This window comes from Camelina sativa, chromosome 10 (assembly GCF_030686135.1).
Source record: "Camelina sativa cultivar CO46 ecotype springtype chromosome 10, ASM3068613v1".
In the NCBI taxonomy this organism is placed as follows: Eukaryota; Viridiplantae; Streptophyta; class Magnoliopsida; order Brassicales; family Brassicaceae; genus Camelina; species Camelina sativa.
In genome coordinates, this window is record NC_141889.1 from 22,448,607 (window position 1) to 22,466,446 (window position 17,840).

The 17,840-nt window shown below is 40.5% G+C and overlaps 1 non-coding gene across 1 annotated transcript; it reads right to left on the reverse strand.

The window, feature by feature from the left end:
• Positions 1 to 588: 588 nt before the first annotated feature.
• Positions 589 to 695, reverse strand: LOC147937182 (small nucleolar RNA R71). Its single transcript, XR_015569701.1, has one exon. It is a non-coding gene; the product is annotated as a small nucleolar RNA R71 (small nucleolar RNA).
• Between the last annotated feature and the right edge of the window lie 17,145 nt (positions 696 to 17,840).

The following is a 17,840-nucleotide window of genomic DNA, read 5'->3' on the forward strand; positions in this document are numbered from 1 at the left end:
TCGACTCGACCACCCACTCGAGCCTGCGCTCGACCGTGTACCTGTTCGAGTCTGTAGTAGAGGTTGTTGATGCACACAAGGTCAAAAGGCAAAGACAGTCTTCAACAGCCTATTGACAACATCCACAGGCTACAAAAGGGTTTGAGACATAAGCAAGGAAGAGTAGTTCAACAACAACAAGGTCAAGACATCATGGAGCAACAAGCTATCCATGAGCAAAGACCAAGGCACATTGGTGCAGGAGATGCACCCAATACCCACAACCAAAGGGCTGGAATTGTGCCACCTTCAATAGCAAACAATAACTTTGAGATCAAGAGTGGATTGATCTCAATGATACAAGCCAACAAGTTTCATGGGTTGCCAATGGAGGATCCACTAGATCACCTTGATGAATTTGACAGAATATGTGGACTCACTAAGATCAATGGAGTGAGTGAAGATGGATTCAAATTAAGGCTCTTCCCATTTTCCCTTGGAGACAAAGCTCACCTTTGGGAGAAGACTCTTTCTACTGGAGCTATCACCACATGGGATGCATGCAAGAAAGCTTTTCTGGCCAAGTTCTTCTCCAATGCAAGGACTGCTAGGCTGAGGAATGAGATTTCTGGGTTTGCTCAAAGGAATAATGAGAGTTTTTGTGAAGCTTGGGAGAGGTTTAAAGGATTCCAAACTCAGTGTCCTCACCATGGCTTCAGCAATGAGTCACTTCTAAGCACCTTGTATAGAGGAGTGCTTCCCAAGATAAGAATGCTTCTTGACACAGCCTCTAATGGCAACTTCCTCAACAAGAATGTGGAAGAAGGATGGGAATTAGTTGAGAATCTTGCTCAATCTGATGGCAATTATAATGAGGACTATGATAGGACCATAAGGAGCTCCTCAACTGATCAAGAGGACAAGTATAAGAAGGATTTGAAGATGGTCAATGAGAAGCTTGACAAGATACTCCTCAGCCAGTCCAAGTCCATTCACTTCATTGGTGAAGAGGAAGCTCTAGTTCAGGAGGGGGAGCCTGAATTTGCTGAGTTGTGCTACATGCAAAACCAGGGAGGATTCAAAGGCTACAACCAAGGAGGTTTCAAGAATAACAATCTCTCTTATAGGAGCACCAATGTGGCCAACCCTCAAGACCAGGTCTATCCACCTCAACAACCTCAACAGCAACAAAACTACATCCCCAAGCAACAACACCAAGTGTTCCAGCCCCAATTGTGTCCCCCACCAGGGTTTCAGACTAACCAAGGCCAGGAACAAGACTTAAGAGCAATGATGCAACAGTTGTTGATGATGCAACAGTTGTTGACTAACCAAGGCCTTCTTTGTTTATTGAAATCTTAGTCTAAATATCATTGCTTGTTTGTTGTTTGATTGGTTTTAGCATTGCTCTGTTTTTCTTGTGTTGCTCTGTTTTCACGTTTAAGTCTAGCTCGACCACGTACTCGACCTACACTCGGTCGAGTGCTGCTCGAGTTCATCCCCAGAACTTGTGTTTTTGATTTGTGAATGTCTTGTTTCATTCCTGTTCATTTCCATTGCATTCACGTAGTTTCCTGTTCATTACTTGTCTTGCATTAGTTCATTAGCATAGTGTCTATCTCTGTTCTAGTTTCATTATAGCTTTAATTTGTCTGTTCTGTTTGCATTTAGTATCTTGTTCTAGTTGTTTTTACTTTCTGCATTTCATATCTCATTTTAGGATTGTTAGTGACAAACAATCTTTACAATTGGCTTGACTTAGACTCATATGCACATCTTAATTGTTCACAATCACTCAGATAGGATTGACACCTCTTATACTGCAACTGCATAAGGGGAATTGAAACACCCTGACTTCTATTCATTCCATACATCATCATTCCATACATCATTCATTCATACACCACAAAGAAAGTCAGTTTCACACCACCTTTGGAGGAGCTGTACAATCCGGAGGAGGAATCCGATGCTGAGGGAGAGCAAGCAGAGCAAGGACAGGGAGACAACTCGGAGGAGTATGATTTTGAGGAATATGTGTGCTCTCACAAGCAACCTGTTTGGGTGAGGGAAGCTCACAAGAGGATCGGGTGGCTGAGGAGGATGAACAAGTTCCTTGCCAAGAAAGTAAAAGACCTCACTGGCTCAGTGAAGGTAATGGGAGGACAAATCAAGGAACAACAAGATAAGGCAAGTTGTGCCTCAGCCCCCACTTTGGCTTATGCACCCACATGGATGGGGAGGAGCGGACCATTAGGAGGAATGCAAGGATTAACACCTCCAGAGCCCCACAGGGCATCCTCCTACGAGCCCCAAGTAGAGGAGGGTGTTACCAGACCAGATAGATCACGTAAAAGCCAATCGGACGCCCACCCGATGCCTAATCCGATGGCGTACACGATGCCATATCCGATGCATCCTCCGAGCATACATCCGGGTGACCACTCAGGTACTTTCCCTCCGCCTTATTAGATGGCTTGCCAAAAGCCCTACTCGATGCACCTTGCAAGCGGCTATACGGGCGATCATTCGGGAACTCTACCACCATACCCGTCTTACTACCCGATGCCATACCCGATGACCTACGCGACGGCGTACCAGATCAACCCCTCGGATCCTGGTCCAAGCAGGTCGTCCGTGCGCATAACCGAGCTCTCTGATGAGCGAATCCCGGCGCCTGCTGAAGCCGGTGACGACCCTGGCTACACGTTGGCAAGTATGGAGGCTGCTACAACCTCCTTCTTCAACAACCCATGAGGTATCACATTCATCCACCTTTTTAAATAACATTGCATTTAGTTTTATTTTATTTTGTGTGATTCTTGGAACCTTTTTCAGACTTTTATTTACACAGGGACTGTGTTTTATTTTCTTATTTCAAATTTTTGCATACTAGTTTTATTCATTTGAGTTTGCATCTATTTGCATAAAAAACCCTAAAAATTTGAAAAAAATTGAAAAAAAAAAAAAGGTGTTCATGTAGTTGCATTTTCATATTAGGATTGAGTCTAGATTGCTTCATATAGGATTGTTGCATATGCAGTTTAGGGGACAATGATTAAAACCACCTTGTTTAATGCCAAACCTTAGGATTGAAGCTATAGCCTTTAGTCACAGTTCATTGTTGCTAGATCAATCTTTGGAAAAAATTGAAAAATCTTTGTTTAAAACCTTGCGTGTTTGAAAGCTTCTTACACTTGCTTGAATATTGAATCATCTCTATATTATTGGACTTAACTTAAACTTAAAATTTCTTGCTTATGGAATTTGAATACTTGCTCATGGTAACTCTAAAATCGGGTTACGACACCATTTTTACCAATCTTTTCGTTACCCCGATTCGTTTTCCCTACCCTTGAACCCAAACCTTCCTTTCAAACCTTGTATTGAATCGTTGAGTGAGGCCTTATCATTGTGCTATAGGTTGTGAAACCTTGAGAGTATTGAGAACGACAAAGAACTGGCTCTTGATTTAGCTATTAGGATCGATTTAGAAAGATAGGTGGTTAGCATTATTATTTGGGGTTGGGTTGAGGAATAAAAGAGAAATTAAAGAAGGAAGTCCCTAAGGTTCGATTCAAGTAGCTCTAAGTCTCTAAGTAAAAAAAAAGAGAAAAAGATCTTGCTATAGTCTCATAGAAAAGAAAGAAATTTTTTTTTTTGGGAATATTGTTAGGAGTCTAGCAAAGAAAGAAAAAGAAAAGAGAGAGAGCTAGATGTCTAAAGTTTAGACCTTAGGGATTATAAAAAAAATGAAAGAGTTAAAATCAAGGATGTGGGTAGTTTTATTCTAGGGGGTTTGATAAAAAAAAAAGGATAATGAGAAAAGGGATAGATTATCAAGAGTTAAGCTTTGTACGCCCTAATTGTTCTCAATCTTAGATAGTTTTCACAACTGTCTAGCATTCCTTCTTTTGAGAGTAAGCCACCCAAAGAAATTGTTTAAAAACCACCCTACCAAAAGCCTTACCCTTGAAACCGATTGAGCTTCATTCACCCTCCATTTGCAAGAATTCGCCAAATGCTTTAATGAATGTGAAAGAGATGTTCTTTGGAATTGCAAGTCCTTGCTGTTATTTGGAGGTTGAACTAGATCGATGCATGGTGATAAACATAGAAAAATATTTGTAAGTATGTTGATTGATCTTAGCACCATTAAACTATCTTTAAAGACTATAGCTTATATCCTTGGATTAGCTCCAAAGGTTATGAGTCCCAATTTAGAACCGCACCCTCCTACTTCCTTGCTAGAGGACTAGCAAGATTTAAGTTTGGGGTCTGATAACTCTCTAATTTACATGTTTTAAGCATCCCTTTTTGTGCATATTTTGCATTGTTTTTACCCTAACCTTAGCATTTTTAGATCATTTACTGTAGAAATCCACATTTAGGCCATTTAGGGTGCTGCATTCTTGCATTTGCATATTTTGGATGAAAACAGGTGCTTAAGAGCTGAAAATGGGGAGAAACAAGGTCAAATCCGAGCATGTGCCCGAAGAACAATCCGAGAGCCTACCCGAAGTGCAACCCGAGCTCATCCTCGTGTACCCCATCGAGCAGACCCTCGGGAAGGACTGGGAAGCTAGGGTTAATGGATTTCCATATATAAACTCCCCCTCTTCTTCCACTCGCCCTAGCACGCCGCATACCCCAAACCAGAGAGCGAGATCTTCTTAGAGATATCTTGAGCGACTCAAACATTTTTCTATATTTGTTAGGATTTATTTTACTTCTTTTTGCTAATCTTTTAGATTTCTACTCTGTACTCTTCTCTTCTACTTTATATTTTAATACAATGCAATTTTCGTTCATCTATGCTTTTGTGTTTTCCGCAATAAGATCTGAGTAGTGAAACAAAGTTTCTAGGGATGGGATAGACGATTTTGTGTTCTTGATCGGTTAGGATGTCTTAGCTTGGTTTTTTATGTTTTATAAATTCTCTTCTAGATTGGTGTTCTTAATGCTATCAACAGACCGAAAGTTTGAGATTAGATGGCGTTTTACCACCGATAGGTGTAGATGAAATGCTTGAATCAATCAATGTTAGAGATTTACTCACTTAGCCTAAGAGATTAGATGAGTAAGGGGTTTATTGACAATAATGAATCGTTTTGTATTGCCTGCTTGGTCATGTTTCTCCAACGAGAGTTGGGTAGGGAAGTGACTAAGGTTGATTGTTTCTATCACGAGAGTGTTTTAACAAGATTTTAGAGATTCATTGTCTAGAGAATATTTGGTTGAGGCATGTAGGACATCCATATTGGTCAGGAACACTTAGGAGTCGACTATCCCATCCTTAGGAGCTTTCTTATTTAGATTGTTTACATTTTTATTCATCACTTGATCCCTTACCCGAACAGGTACAAGATCACCTGCTTTGAGTATACCTTCGAGCTGTTCTTGATTTCCTTCTTGCTTTATTTAGGTAGTGTAGTTCTTGTTTATTTATCTTCTTTTAATCATTTTAGGATTGGTATATCAACCCCATTTATTGTTTGGCTTGACTTGCATAGTTCTAATTATATCTCATCCGCTAGCATAAGAACCATTTGGATCGATAACCCTTTGTACTACAACTGCATAGGGAATTGATACCCTGGGTGAAAGATTTTACGTAAATCTAAGTTAAGTAACAAAGAATTTTAAGAATACTCTAAAATAATTTAAAATAAAATTCAATACCCCCTCTTTAGCTTTTTAGACTCTTATGAGCATGACATGACCTGTCATTAAAATTATTATCCAATGAAAATATTTGGATTAATACACCTAAAAATTTCTAAGCTAATAATAATTCCTTTTGTTTTATGTCTTTTTATATATATTTTTATGAAACATATCAAACAAACACATGCGAGTAAAAACCCAACAAATTGTACAAATGACAAAAATGATTTTGAAATGATTTTGACCCAAAAACCTAACAAAAACTTCCTAGTAAAGAAGAAATATCATAAGAAAAATATGTTGGGATGATTCTATGATAAACTAGATGACAACCTGCATTATGTGCAGAATAAATAATAATTAAACAAATTTATTATAATTTTTATTTACAAAATTCATTATAATTATCTGTAAAAATATTATTTGAAATATAAAACTTGTTTGTGTAGTATATATATTTTAGTTTTATTTGAATATGTAAAATTTTTGTATAATAATTAAAAATTAACCAGTATGAGTTATTATAATATCAATTTTATATTATCACACCATATGAACTAAGAGTTCTTAAAATTCATTTTAAAGATTTTATGAAAGTATAATGAAAGGATAAAATTATGTTAAAAATATAATATAAGAAATTAATTTTGGGTGATAGTTACTTTTTTGAAAAAAAACTATAATGGTAAGTCAATGTAAATATTATTAAAAACTGAGATCAAATGAAAAAATAATGTTTTGAATGACCAGGGGCGGATGCATGTTGAGTGTTGTGGGTGCAATTGACACAGATAAATTGTATGTAAAATTGTTCTAATTTACATCAAAATTGTAGATATATAGCAGTTTGAACCCAACCAATTGTCAGTTTGAATCCATTTTTAACCCATCAAACAATTTTCCTAAATCCGCCATTGTGAATGACACATCATCTTTTTTCAGAAAATGCTTATCTATTAATATATAACCGATGCTTACCTTTGAATCTAATTAAAGTTGATTTATGCAAATGTTAACGTGGTAAGAAAAACAAAATCTAATTTTTAAATTTCACCAACCTATAAAAAAATCCTAAGAGTAGACGTAAAATTAGAGGTGGACGTACGGTTTTCCGATTTGGGTTGCTTCATTTTTTGGGGTTTTCAGATTTCAGGTTTAGAAAAGAAAAAAAAACAAATATAAATGAGAATTTGTTAAAAATACCCTTTTTGGCAAATATATGAAAATTTCGTTCGGTTTTTTTTTGGTAATTCCGTTTTTTGTTATCTTTATAAAATTGACTTCAAATTAATAATTATTACACATGAAGTAGCTGAACTAATGACAAAAAAAGAACATTTCGTAAAAGATTTCTATCACCAAATATTATTTGATCAAACCTTGTACTGCGAAACTAATAAAGATAAAGTTATAAAAGTATTATACTACTCCCTGATGTCAGGTTGATGGATCTTGGAAGGGTTCAGATCCTTTTGTGGGTTTGGGTTGGTGGTACTACAATAGTGAGGATACGACGCTACTCTTGGGAGCACGGAGCTTTAGAGGCAGCACTACACCATACACTTGGAGTTACAAGCTTTGACTTGGGCTATGGAGTCTCTTCTGGTTGCGGGTGTTGACTGTCAAAATTTTGAGACGGACTGTGCAATATTATTAGCGATGGTGCAGTCCTCTCGTGAATGGTCCGCTTTTCCCAATCTAATGGACGGTTTCAGTTTGCTCAGATCATCCTTCCCCTCCTTCACTCTTACCATGATCCTACGTGCGTCAAATGTGAGGGCAGATTGAAACAACCCTTCCCGCTTTTTTATATATAATATAATGGCTAGTGGTCTCATATCCACTAACAACCTAACCTCAAACAATAACAGCGGATAATCAAACAATACCATTAAACCAATAAAGATTCCAACAATAAATAATCTATTAAACCAACAAAGTTAATAACCAATTCCAACATTCTACAATATTCTATCAAATCAACTCTAGCAACCTAACAATAGCTAGACCACAATCAATCAAGCCTCTAGAACATCCTCCTCCTCATCGTCTTGATTCCACGATCACAGTTTGCCTTTACTTGCACCATAAACACAAATTGAGATGCATGAGTATTATCATAAACACTCAGTGAGGCAATCCTCCCATGTACTGGGCTATACACACAAGCAACTAAGATTTCAATGTTAAGTTACACAAACAACACAAACAAACAAATCAAACCAGGAAAACAAGTGTCGGATAAGGTTGGTGTCCAATACGTCCCAAACTCACCCGAAAGCTTTAGGAACCTATACAAACCATAACACAACCAACCCAAGCAAGAAACAACATAGAAAAAGAAAAACAAAAGAGATCTCAGGCTTCGATCAGCCATAGTCATGCACTCATCTCTTTTGCAGGAAGTTTCTGACCCAGACTGATGCCCACACACTCTTAGCAAGCTTCCAACACCCCTAGCTTCAGATCTCTCAAGAACAGCAAGCAATCTTCCCAAAAACCACCAACTCTCAAGCGCTTCCTCTTTTCTTCTCTTTTCATCTCTCAAACGGCGACAAAACAAGCTTTTCTAAACCCTCAAGTCGACCCTCTCCTTTTAACACGTCGTTTAGGGACTTTAATTGAACCAAACCAAACCAAATCGATAATTTAAAACAATGTAATCGAACCAGAAATTGCTGGTGTCGATCGACACCCACCCCCAAATCACAAATTGTCTTGCTCGTTCTTCGAGATCTTTAGTTTCTAAAATTTCTTTTGTAAACTCTTACCCTCTGGTTTGGTCAACCAATATTGGAATTAATTAAATATTTGGTTGACAACAAAAAAAAAAGTTTTATACTACAACGTAGTCAAGAAAAAAAGATTTGTCAGTTTGGTCCATGCATAAATATATCATGGAATTTTGATTGAGATTTTTTTTGTTGGTTTATTCCACAAAATATCCATCATCACACTAACAAAACGTCCATCATCACAATAATGTAAAACGAAACGAGTTACAACTTATAACAAAAGCTTTAATCGAGTTACAATCCTATCATCGGGTCTAATCTGAAACCTTGCTAAGTCAAGACATTGACTAATCTTAGTTCATCATGTCAAAACTTTTAACTACAATGACAACAAAAACAATAATTAATAAAGGGACCTTCTTCTATATACCCAACTTTGTTATTTTTAGTTCAACTTCCGGATGCATAATTCTATATCCAACCAGTCACCACGCAAGAAATGGTTCGGGATGAACATGAAATTCTGTTGGGGGACATGAAAACTCACTTCGAGAATCCTCTTCATATTTGGTGATCCATAAGTCAAAGTGTGTCCATCGTCCACATTGTAGGAAACATGATATGAGTACTCTCCCACTTCTGGAGTAGATGGTGCAATGCAGCTTACAGTTAAATACACACCACACGGTTCCCTGAAACACTGCACTGCAAACAGTAGCCTCTTGACGTCTTCCTTTTCGATTTTCATCATGCCGCTGATGTTTATAAGGCTGGTAAAGGAAACGCCACAACTGAAGGAATCAAGCCTAAATCCTTTCGAGTGAGTAAGAGCATAGTGATTGTAGAGATCCTTGTATGGGCCAGTATAATTGCAGTCTTTTGCAAGAGAATGTTGTGAGATCCATTCCCTGCGCCCGAAGCTTCCGAAATCCCGGCTCCCATCATGTCAGCGGCTTGACTACTAAGAAATCAAAACCGGAGAGAAACCCTAATACGTCTTTATTTCACAAGTGTTAATATTATTTCATATTATATATCGCAGTCAGTATAATATCAATATAATAATATTACGTAAGATTTCTTTTTTTTTTTTTTTTTTTTTTTTTTTGTCAACAAAGGATTAGCTCAAATGAATCAATTACGAGGAAAATTGTATATAAACAAAAGATGGTGTGAATAACTACGCGCTTGACGTGCCAGTGAATCCGAATTCTTCCTTGTCAATCTTGATGTCGTCCAGGTACGCCGAGAAAGCTGGCCAGTCCGCAGGAGAAGACACCATCTTCACCAAGTCTGAACAGTCTGTGAAAAATGCCACGTCTCTAAAGTCATGTCCGATCATGCATCGCATCGCCCAAATAAAAGCTTCTACTTCAGCATGTAAGGGAGAGAGACTCCGTCGGAAATTAGTAGCTCCTCCAAACAGTGTCGCATCCTGAAACGATGAGCAAACCCATCCCGCCCCAGCGAGCGGGTCACCCTCTTTCCAAGATTCGTCGACGAAACATTGATGCCCTATAAAAAACGTAGGAAGAGTGGTGGTGGCCCCCTCTGTCGGCGCCCTGGAACGAGAGTCAGGGAGGTCGAATCCGTAAGATCACTCTCCACTTGAGCCTGATGACACGACAAGGCCTCACCTTCCGCGACCAAGACAATATCCTGAGGGTTCTCAACAATATTCTCATAAACCCGTGCATTCCTTGCTTTCCAGATATACCACAGAAGCCATGGAAACATTGCAACCTGAGACGCTGGGTTATCTTTGCCCAGAAAATGATCTACATTTGCATATACGGACTCGGTGGGACAAACAATGGCATGATTTATCGTTTCCTCCTCCGCGCCACACCGGGCACAACCCAAATCGCAAGCAACACCTCGCCGTCCCAAATTTGCGGAAACCGAAATACACCCTGATAAAACTGGCCACATCAAATGTTATTAAACTGTGGTGATTTTAGAATATTTTGGAATACAAAAAAAAGAAACTTCTTGTTAATAAAAGACACGACTACTTTTTATAAAATTAACTAGATTTTAACCCGCGGTACACTGTGGGACAATTTTTTAAAAAATAATATTTTTTTATTATATCTAGTTTGTTTTGTTTGATTAATTTTGTTTGGAGTGTTACTTATTAGAACAATAATAAGGGGATTAAATACATAAATATGTAATTTATAAGTTATTGTCTCATTAAGTCACAATATTACCAATGATTCAATTATTTTACAAAATTTTAGATAAATTACCTGATTTAATATTTCTCATATTCTAATATTAGTAGTATCGGCCAAATAATCAAACGAGGATTTAACCCGTGTTTCAAGACCGAATTAATAATATTTTATATTTATACTAATGTTAATTCAAACATCATGTATATATAGATATTCAGTTTCTAAATAAAATATATACTGAATTAAATGTATGTTCTCTTGCTAAAGTTAAATATTTGTGAATATTGCTTTTCTAATCATTCTAAAATTGAATTTTTCGGTTTAGGAAATTTATGAATGTTAATATAATTATGGAGATTATAACTTTTTTTTTGACAAATCTGTTGTATATCATTTAAATTTGAGAGATTCTAGCATACATAAAAATAGTTTTCGAGATTTAATGAGTTAAAAGTTTAATGGCTAGAGTTGTTTTTGGAAAAATCATAATGTATAGATGTTGTTAAGATTTTTTGGCAATAAATGTAACAAATGTTAGTCAATTTAAGAAAGTTTAGTATTTGAGTTTCTCTGCAATGTTATTTATGGAATTGTTTTAGGGGTTAATATTGTAAAAAAAATTAAATAAGTAAAACCAAAAGGACATAAACCAAAATGTACTTCAAAAACAATAATATAGATGTTATTAACATATCAAAGGCTCTCTTATCCTATTATATAAAGTGTGATCTCGACATCTCATTTACTCTGTAAAATAAACACAGGCTCTCTTATCCTAGTACTCTCCAAAATAATCTATAGAGAGGACGAAGTGTTTATTTTTTTAGTGTTGAACATAGGGGCAAATTGCAATACAAAAACAAACTGAGAGGTTAGTGTTGAGATTAACCTGCAACAGAGAGAAAGAAGTTAGTGGGAAGATGATGAAGATGATGAAGAAAATAAAGGAAGCACAAGGAGAAGAAGATGACAGAACAGAGTATATAAGAGAAATAGAAGAAAAGAACTGAAGCTTTGTGCTCTTTCCCATCACATATGGGAGATGTTCTGCTCTTATTGATTTGAATGTCCTTGCAGGATTGAAGGTGCTGCAGAGTTCTTGAGTTGGAGTGTCCTAAACGAAGATGCCAAGTGTCTTAAGTTTGGTGAACATTGTCGATTAGAAAAACAAGCCACAATCTCTTCGTTCTGCAGCACATAGAGTCCTTCTTTATGAGGACCCTTAAACACCACCTTCTGAGTGGTTAAATTGATTATGTACACGTTATTAGCATCAAAGAAAACACCACAGGGATAATCATCGCATAACTTGGATACAGAGAGCAGAGATTTATTTATATCAGGACAAACTAACACTTCATTAACAGGGATAGTACCTTTGGTGGAAGATATGGTGGTGGAACCAACATGAGTTATGGGAACATAGGCTCCATCCCCAACCATTACCTTATCATTTCCTTCGTAAGCGGTGGTGCCTTGGTGACCAGAATTTGATGTTGTCACATGAGCTGTTGCAGCTAAATCTGGATGCCACTCTCGAATGTTTTCATTAGAGGCCCTTAAAGAAGCAAAAGCTTGAGTAGGATTTTCACTCTGGTAATTCTTATCGAACCTATTGTAACATTTGATTGTTGTGTGACCAATGCGACCACAGATTTGGCCGATAGGTCTCTCACCTTGAACTTGAGAGGAGGACTGGTGTTGAGTGAATCCACGACCTCGTGTTGTATATCCTCATCGGCCTCTGTTCTGACCAAAACGACCACCTCGACCTCTCTGATTTGGACCAAACTGAGGAACACTCGGTTTTTTCTTGAAAGGACCTGACCCGTTTTTTTTTAATAATAATAATAATAATAAACTATAACTAATGGTACCATATCCACTGGCCACCTAACCACAATCACAACCAACAACGGAATAACAAATATCAATATCCAATAGTAATCAATAACCAATATCCAAAAACATAACCATTCCAATAACATACAACAGGAAACAATGAACCAGCAACCTAGCAAGTTCTAAAGACCCAACTGTAGCAACCTAACAATGCCAGACAACATCCAATCGAGTCCCTAGAACATCCTCCTCTTCATTGCCTTGATTCCACGATCACACTTTGCCTTTACTTGCACCACAAACACAAATTGCGATGCATGAGTATTTGATAAACACTTAGTGAGGCAATCCTCCCATCTACTGGGCTATACACACAAGCAATAAGATCTCTCATGCCACAAACAATAACAATAAAACAAACCAGGACCATGCACAAGCGACCCGACACAATCTGGTTACTGTTAGAAGGGTGTCGACCGATACCAGAAGGTTTCGACCGACACTGGACATCTGGTGTCGATCGTCACCTGCTCGATACTCCCAGAACCCTAACGGTCTCGACCGATACCTCCTCATCATGTCGACCGACGCTCTCTAAGTCCCTGAGTCGTCCCCGCGTTGGTGTATTGGTGTCGACCCACACCACTGCCGAGCAGTGATTTCCTTCGAACAGAACCTCCGAGTCTCGCCTCTAAACTTCTCCTTTACATCCCACACGATCCCAGGAACAAATCCAAGCCTCAGGAGCTACAAAAAACTCACAAACAACAAAAACAAACAACCAAACAAGACACAATATCACAGAAACAGAGATTTTAGCTTAGATAAGCGATGGTCATGCACTCACCTTAGCCAAACAACGAGATCTAAGCCCAAACGACAAAGCTACCACTACAAAAACCTTCCCACCATGTCCCTAGCCTTGGATCCACACTCTCCAGGAAGAAACTCTCTCACAAATCAAAGGAAACTCCCAAAAACCTCAAGAATAGGCTATGGAACACTCTTTTCTTCTTTTCTCTCTCAAACTCATAGAAACGGCTAAAGGGACGAAGGAAGTCGAGTTTTCGCTTATAAACTCGAGTTTAGGGCTTTCCCTAAACCAACCACGCAAATGTGCCGACTTAGTCAACCGGTCCACAATGACCCATATAGCATCAAACGTCCTGGACACTGGCAAACCTACCACGAAGACTCTGGAATGGGAAGACTCTTCAGCAAACCACCTGGTACCTGATGCTCAGCCTTCACTAGGTGATACACATCGCACCTCGCAACCCAACTAGGAACGTCCTTCTTCATCCCGACCCAGTGATAGTACTTCTTGAGATCACGGTACATCTTAGTCGCTCCTGGATGAATAGAGAACATGCTCGCATGAGCCTCTCTCAGGATCTCCTACCTAAACTCTTCATCCTTAGGCACACAAATCCGCCCATGCACCAGAATAGTACCATTAGCCGAAACCTGATACTCTGAATCCATATCCCTTGAGGCATTCACCAGCCCCAAATCCTTCTCCTAAGCCAACCACACTCTGCTCAACAAATATGCTCTATCAGCTGCAACCAAACCCAACGGCTTCTAAGAAACCGCACACAAGCTCAACGCACTGATCTCCCCTACCAGAGACTCCATATCCTGCTCCTGAGCCAAAGCATCTGCAACCAAGTTAGCCTTACCAGGATGATAGGCTATCTCCAGATCATAATCCGCCACCAGCTCCATCCACCGCCTCTGCCTCAAGTTCAGCTCGGACTGAGTGAATATATACTTCAGGCTCTTATGATCTGTAAACACTTGTACCTTTGCACTATGAAGATAAGATCTCTAAATCTTCAGGGCAAAAACTACAGCACCCATCTCCAAGTCATGAGTAGGATAGTTGTCGTCATGCTTCCGCAACTGCCGCGAACCATAGGCAGTCACCTTCCCATGCTGCATCAACACACATCCCAAACCAACTATGGATGCATCTGTGTACACCACATAGGGTTCTACCTGCTCAGGCAAAGCCAACACTAGAGCGGTAGTCAACATCTCCTTCAGGCTTGCAAAGCCTTCCTGACACTCTTGTGACCAGACAAAAGGAACATCCTTCCCTGTCAACTTAGTCATAGGACGTGCTCTGCTCGCAAAACCATGCACAAACCTCCTGTAGTAACCTGCCAACCCCAGAAAACTCTTGATCTACGTGGCATTATGCGGTCTTGACCAATCCCTGATAGCCTGAATCTTCTCCGGATCTACAGAAATCCCATTTGCAGACACAATATGACCCAGAAAACCCATCTCACGCTGCCAGAAACTACACTTGCTCAGCTTAGCAAACAACTTCTGCTCCCGCAGCTTCTCCAGAACTGCCCTCAAATGCATTGCATGCTCTTCATGACTCTTAGAATAAACCAGGATGTCGTCGAGGAAAATCATGACAGACACGTCTAGAAACTCCTGAAACACGCTGTTCATCAATTTCATAAACGCTGCTGGCGCGTTAGTCAAGCCAAATGGCATCACCACAAACTCATAATGCCCACACCTCGTCCTGAAAGCAGTCTTCCTCACATCTGCCTCATCTATCGGGATCTGATGATAACCTGACGCCAGATCTATCTTGGAGAACCAAGTAGCACCCTTCAACTGATCCAACAACTCATCGATCCTCGGAAGAGGGTACTTGTTCTTCACAGTGACCTGGTTGAGACCCTTGTAATCAATACACAAGCGGAAACTCCCATCCTTCTTCTTAACGAATAACACCGGCGCTCCCCACGATGATACACTAGGACAGATGAATCCCTTGCTCAACAAATCCTCTAGCTGCTTCTTCAGCTCTGCCATCTCTGCTGGAGCCATCCAGTAAGGAGCCTTGGATAACGGTGTCGTCCCTGGTTCCAGTTCAATCATAAAAGGATCAGACCGAGATGGTGGTAATCCCAGCAATGATTGGAACACATCCTCAAACTCCTCCACAACCTGAATACCGCTAACCGTAGACTTCCCCACTGACTCTGGCATAGTTATAGTAAGCAAATAAGCCTCACATCCCGTCTCGATCATCTTCCCAGCCTGAATGGCCGAGATCATGAGACTCTCTAAAGTCGGTCTAATCCCCTGAAAAACCAACTTCCCTCCTGAGCACTCAAACTCTACTCTACCCCGATGACAATCCAGATGAACCATATGCCGATGCAACCAGTCCATCCCCAAGATAATGTCATACAGCTCCTTTGGGCTGATAAGCAAATCCGCAGGCCTAGACTCTCCCGCGATCTGAATATCTATATCCTTCGCTCGACCAATAACTCTCAGGAGCTTGCCTCCAGCAACTTTGACAACTCCCGCACGCTCTTCGGGATCTCCTGTAATACCCGCACTCTCTGCACACTCCAGGATAATGAAGCTATGAGTAGCTCCAGAATCAAAATAACGTGGGACTTAAATCCGCCACCCAACAAGGTCCCTACACAAACCTCATGTGTTGAGAACCTAACACTTTATCACAGGACAACATAAAAACTGAACTTACTAAGAATTCACAAAGACAAATACCATAAATTATACCTGTGATCGCCCCGGCACTGGTTCCACCAGTCTCTGTAGTCGTGTAAACATGTGGCGCCTGCTCAATCTGTGCCACCGGCTGCCCTTCCGGCTGCACCTGATGCAATGCTGCCACTGCTACTGACTGCAACGCTGCCACTGCTACCGGCTGCAACTTAGGACACAAGGGTCTGATGTGCCCTGGCTCCCTGCTGTCGACGGAGCACTCCTTTTGGGACAGCTAGCAATCTTGTGATCCTTGCTCCCACACTTGAAGCAACTCGCACCACTCGACGTCTACATAGCCTCCCACCTCCTCTTGGTTCCTTGTGCAGGCTTGCCGCCCTTGCTAGAACCTCCCTGATTCTGAGACTTACTAGGCTGAACTGCTGGGCTACCGCCACTGTTTTTGCCCGGATATCCTCCTCGATCCCTGCTGTAGTCTCAACTAGCTCTGCACGCGAAGCATAACTCCGCCCTCTACAGTGAACCCTCAAGTCATCATGTAGGGCCCTCAAAAATCTCCTGATCTGAGCCTCCTCAAACTCCATATCCCGACCCCCATACCTCAGAAGTTGACTGAACTCCAAGTCAAGCTCCCGCACTGACCGAGTCCCCTGAGCTAACTGAAGGAACTGCACCTCCAACCTATCCAGTGTCTCTTTAGGGAAATACTTGTGGTTGAACTCCAAGATGAAGTCAGCCCAAGACATCCCTCTGCACTCTCCTGGCTGCCACAGAACTCCACCACAACTGAGCATCACTAGTCAAATGGTGGACCCCAATGTCCACCCAAAACTCCTCAGGACATCTCAGAGTATGGAAGTTACGTTCCACACATGTTCTCCACGCATCCGCAGTGGTAGGATATGTACCTCCCGAAAATCGCTCGGTACCAATACGGCCCATCTCTGTCAGCATGCTGATATAACAAGAATGGACCCCCATTGGCGGCAACCGCTCTATCAGCTGTGCCAGCAAACCTGCAAGGTCGACACCCATGACTCCACCCACTGGGACTCCCACACCTGGGGCCCTAACATCACCGGCTACTGGAGCATTAATACCGCCCCCTCCGGCCACACTCATGGAATCTCCCTGGACACCCTGCGACTCGCCAACACCCTCTGCTGTCACACTCTAGTACGCAGCCTCACTAACCATTGGGACTCTGCCCCTCCCATGACCACGTCCGCGTTCACGACCACTTCCGCATCCACGTCCCCGACCACGACCAGCAACAGCATCCTCTCTAACCATCAGCACTACCATGAACAGAAGGCTAAGCACACAATTAATATAACATAGAGTCATAAACTTACCGTGGAATCACACTGTAGGATCGAAGAGGATGTTCTAGGACTCCATGCCACACACAATTGACTAACTCCCATAATCAATCAAGACATGCAATTCCAACATCAACAACAGAAACCTAGTGAACCAAAACCTAGAACTGTAAGGGCTCTGAAACCAAAATGAAACGACCTGACCCGTTTTTTTTAATAATAATAATAATAATAAACCATAACTAGTGGTCCCATACCCACTAGCCACCTTACCACAATCACAAACAACAGCGGAATAACAAATACCAATATCCAATAATAATCAATAACCAATATCCAAAGACATAACCATTCCAATAACAAACAACAGGAAACAAGGAACCAACAACCTAGCAAGTTCTATAGACCCAACTCTAGCAACCTAACAATGCCAGACAACATCCAATCGAGTCCTTAGAACATCCTCCTCTTCATTACCATGATTCCACGATCACACTGTGCCTTTACCTGCACCACAAACACAAATTGAGATGTATGAGTATTTGATAACCACTCAGTGAGGTAATCCTCCCATCTACTGGGCTATACACACAAACAATAAGATCTAT